This window comes from Orycteropus afer, unplaced genomic scaffold (assembly GCF_000298275.1).
Source record: "Orycteropus afer afer isolate SDZICR_OR568_19922 unplaced genomic scaffold, OryAfe1.0 scaffold00332, whole genome shotgun sequence".
In the NCBI taxonomy this organism is placed as follows: domain Eukaryota; kingdom Metazoa; phylum Chordata; class Mammalia; order Tubulidentata; family Orycteropodidae; genus Orycteropus; species Orycteropus afer.
In genome coordinates, this window is record NW_006921919.1 from 1,997,252 (window position 1) to 2,002,508 (window position 5,257).

The window sequence follows — 5,257 nt, forward strand, 5'->3', positions numbered from 1 at the left end:
AAAAAAAAACAAACCTGTTGCCTTCAAGTCAATTCCAGCTCATGGGGACCCCAGGTGTGTTAGAGTAAAACTGTATTCCATGGGAATTTCGTGGAGATGACCTTTTGGAAACAAATCTCAGAGGCCTTTCCTCTGAAGTACCTTTGGGTGGATTTGAACTGCCAACCTTTAAGTTACCAGTGTAGTGCTTAACCTTTGGCACCACCCAGAGATTCCAAGCTACAATTTGACCTTGTCTCCCGCAGTGATACCACCTTGCAAACCCAAGGAGAAGTCACTGAGGCAGATCCGACTCGATGGCAATGAGTTTGGTTTTTGGTTTGGTTAAGAAGCTAGGCTTAAATATACTTGGTAAATGGGAGTTCAAGATTATAGTTTAATTTTCTATTATGTCTAATTTTAAAAAAATTAAATGCACATAAGCAGGATTGGGCACTCTGGTGGCATAGTGCCTAAGGCATTTGACTGCTAACCAGAAGTCTGGTGATTCAAACCCACTACCTGCTCCTCAGAGTGAAGACTGGGCAATCTATTTCCATAGAGATACTGCCTCAGGAACCCAAGGAGGGGTCACTATGAGTCAGACTCACCTCAACGGCAGTGAGTTTGGTTTTTTTGATAAGCATGATTAAGAAAATTGTATTAATAAAAGTAATTCCAGAACAATTGTAGAAGAAAATGTAAGCATCGATATCGGGGGCAGTAGTGGCTCAGTGGTAGAATTCTCACCTTCCCTATGGGAGGCCGGGATTTGATTCCTGACCATTACGCTTCATACGGACCCATAACCCATCTATCAGTGGAGGCCTGTGTGTTGCTATGATGAACAGGTGTAAGTGGAGCCAGAATAAAATGGAATAAGAAGAAAGGCCTGGCAAGCTACTTTTAAAAATGAGCCAATGGAAACCTTGTGGATCACAACATTCTGGTCTGCAGCCACCACAGGGAATGCACAGGACTGAGCAGCACTTCATTCAGTGGTGCACGGGGACGCCATGAGTCAGAGGCTGACGATGCCAGCCAAAAACCACCACCAAATAAGCCAAACCTGTTGCTGCAGAGTTGATTCTGACTCATGGTGATTCCATGTGTTACAGAGTAGAACTGCTTCATAGAGTTTTCTTGGCTATAAACTTTATGGAAGCAGATTGCCAGGCCTTTCTTCCAAGGGCCTGCTGGGTGGGTTCGAACCACCAACCTTTCGGTTGGTAGTCAAGAGCAAAAAACATGCACCACTCAGGGAGCTTTTTAATAACAGGAAGAAGATGCATAAATGTAAGCTTGGCAGTCAGCTCACTCTCTGACTCTTAAGAATTAACTTCTTTCTGAGCTGATGTTGAAAAGATATTGGCATCAGAACCTCTGGGCGTGATTCGCACTTTGCACTGTTTTCATTTATCCTTATTCAAGTAAAGGCCTGCCATTCCATATGAATCCTGCCTCTGCCTACTAATTTAGTCCTGAACTTATTACATGAGTGCTTGGGCTCTTAGGACTATGTTTGTCATTTACTTCATAAATGCAGTGATGTGCTTTTGCAGCTTCTAATAGATGTACAGTGAAACCTGTGAGAGGCAGAGGTCGATGGGACTGCTTCCTTTTTCTGTGTCTCACAAGTTTTCCACCTTTGACAGGGTGCATTCCTACCACTTTTCTATCACTCATTTTAGTGGAAAATATTTGAGATTTCCTTTTCTGACAGGTTTCTGCTTTACAGAGGTTCTGATTTTCTCAAGTTTTAATACAGTAAGTGCTCAAAAGATACTCCCTTAGTCCCTTGCTTGATTAATAATTCCCAAAGGATTTTTAATATCCTATTTTGAGTTCTTTCTCTGTCTGCTGATGGTTTCTTGCTGCATAAGATGGCTGTTTTTCTATTAAATGAGGTTTTTTTTTTTTTTTCTCTCTCTCAAATAAGACAACATTCTTCGAGGCCGAGGAAACAAAGTGATTTCTACTGAATCATTGTTTATCTGTGGTCTTGAACAGAATCATCTTCTTCTGATCTGACTTTAAAAGCACCTAACTTTCCTCTGACATTTTATTATTATTGTTGTTGTTGTTCTTTAGGTGCAAATTTACAGAGCAGAATTTGTTGTACATTCAATATTTTGTGTACATTTTGTTTCACTCTCCAGTTACCATCCCCAACCCTAACCCATTCTCCTCCTCTCCCTTCCCAGTAACCGCCCCCACCCACCCCTGTGCCCTTCTTAATTATGTACTCCTGTCTGTCCAGCTTTTCCTCCCTGTGAATGTTGCCCCTCTGGTGCCCCATGGCCAATTGTTCCAAGGGATGTGTCTCTGTAGAGTAGGTGGGTGCATCGCCCTGGGTTGTGTTCTGCATGTAAGTCTTATTTACTGTTGGGCTGAAAGCCAGCCCTTGGGAGTGACTTTTGCCCCAGGCCCGAAGTGTATCCCAGGTCCATAGTCTTGGGGGTCCCACCAGACTCCATCCAACCAGTAATTCTGGTCATTATTGTGTTTTTGGATTTCGTTCCACGTTTTTCCTCCAGTATTTCCAGTTTTGACCCCTTCCCAAGTGGTTGGCACTGGTAGCCAGGCACCATGTAGTGCTTCTGGTCTCAAGGTCCATCATGTCCTAGGGCTGATTGTTTCCAAATGCCCTTGATTTTCTTCACTCTTCTTCACTTCTGACAATAGGAGACAATTAGCTGTATCTTAGATGGCTGCTCAAAAGCTTTTAGATGGCTGCTCGAAAGCTTTTAAGACTCCAGTCGCTACTCACCAAGGTAGGTTGTGGAACAAGATTTTTAGGTATTTTCTTGACACCATTTGAGTCTGGTGTCCCCCAATACTATGGTCCTGAGTCAGTACCTCTGTTGGATCTCTCTCCCACGGTGTCTGGCTGTCTATGAGGGATTGCTCTATGTCAGACATAATTTTTAAATACTTTTCTGCTAAATGAAACCATTGAAATAACCACATCCATTTCACCTTGTCTAATGATAACTTAAGTAAAAAAAAAATAGACTACATTGCTCTTAAAAATACGAGTGGCTGTAAGGAGAGTAGACTTCTGAGAGAGGGAGGAGACAGGGTGGGGAGGGTGGGTGTGGGGTAGAACTCGGAGCTTTAGGAAAATGCTGCTGATCAGTATCAATGCCTCTGACAGGGATGACTTCACTGGGAAACAGCTGAGTGGTGCACCAAGGAGAACTGAAGTCCTCAAGTTTACAGATTCACATTTTCCCAAACTCAACACAGAAACAGGATACCATGGAGGGCTTTGACAAGTCATCAGTATAAACCAGAGTGTGCCAGTCATGAGGAGATAGAGATTCAGATTTCAGAGTACAAGTAGTTTGTTTTTTTTCTTTTTCACACCAGAGTTGCAGATCCCTATCTACTAAATCTAATTTCTCATAGTTCATAAATGTGTCTTTTTTGCCACACAGGCATGTCTGGCCCCTGAAATATTGATTGTCATTCTGTTAGGTTCCATCAAGTCGGCTCCAACTCATAGCGACCCTGTGTACCACAGAACAAAACACTGCCCAGTCCTCCGCCAGCCTCATAGTCCTTGCTATACCTGAGCCCATGGTTGCAGCCACTGTATCAAACCATCTCTTTGAGGGCCTTCCTCTTTTTCGCTGACACTCCACTTTACCAAGCATGACATCCTTCTCCAGGGACTGGTCCTTTTGACAACATGATCAAAGTAAGTGAGATGAAGTCTGGCCTTTCTCACTTCCAGGGAGCATTCCAGCTGCATCTCTTCCAGGGCAGATTTGTTAGTTCTTTTGGCAGTCCATGGTACTTTCAGTATTCTTTGCCAACAACACAACTCAAAAACATCAACTTTTCTTTGGTCTTCCTTATTCATTGTCTAGCTTTCACAAGCCTATGGGGCAATTGAAATACCACGGTTTAGGTTAGGTGCACCTTAGTCTTCAAAGTGACATATTTGCTCTTCAGCACTTTAAAGAGGTCTTCTATAGCAGATTTTCCCAGTGCAATACGTCATCTGATGTCTTGACTGCTCCTTCCCTTAGTGTTGATTGTGGAACCAAGTAATATGAAATCTTTGACAAGTTCAATCTTTTCTCCACTTACCGTGATGTTGCTTATTGGTCCACTTGTGAGGATTTTAATTTCATTTTGAGATGTAATCCATACTGCAGACAGTAGTCTTTAAACTTCATCAGTAAGTGCTTCAAGTCGTCTTCACTTTCAGCAAGCAAAGTTGTGTCACCTTCATATTGAAGGTTGTTAATGAGTCTTCCTCCAATCCTGACACTGCATTCTTCTTCATATAGTTCATATTCTCAGATTATTTGTTCAACATACGGATTGAATAGGTATGGTGAAAGGATACAACCCTGACATACTTCCTTCCTGATTTTAAATCATGTAGTGTCCCCTTGTTCTGTTCTAACAACAGCCTCCTAAGCACAATTAAGTGTTCTGGAATTCTCATTCTTCTCAATGTTATCCATAATTTCTTATGATCTACACAGTCAAATGCTTTTGCATAGTCAATAAAACGCAAGTAATATCTTTCACATATTTTTTGCATTCAGCCAAGATCCATCTGACATCAGCAATGGTGTCTCTTGTTCCACGTCCTCTTCTGAATCCAGCTTGCTTTTCCAGAAGTTCCCTGTTGATGTACTGCTGCAACCGTTTTCAAATTATCTTCAGTAAGATTTTACTAGTGTGTGATATTAATGATATTGTTCAATAATTTCCACATTCTGTTAGATCACATTTCTTTGGAATGGGTGCAAATAAGAATCTCTTTTAGTCACTAGGCTAAGTAGCTGTATTCCAGATTTCTTGGCATAGATGAGTAAGTGCTTCCAGTGCAGCATCTGTTTGTTGAAACATCTCGATGGGAATTCCAGCAATTTCTGGAGCCTTGTTTTTTGCCATTTCCTTCAGAGCAGCTTCAACTTTTTCTTTCAGTTCTATTGGTTGTTGATCATATGCCACTTCCTGAAATATGTGAATATTTTTGGCACAGTGACTCTGTATATTCTTTCCATCTTTTTTTTTAATATATGGTTCCTGCATCATTCAATATTTTGCCCATAGAATCTTTCAATATTGCACAAGGCTTGAATTTTTTCTTCAGTTCTTTCAACTTGAGAAATGCTGAGCATGTTTTTCCCTCTTGGTTTTCTATCTCCAGATCTTTGCACATTTCATTATAATAACTGACTTTGTCTTCTTGAGCTGCTCTTTGAAATCTTCTGTTCAGCTCTTTTAACTTGTCATTTCTTCCATTTGCTTT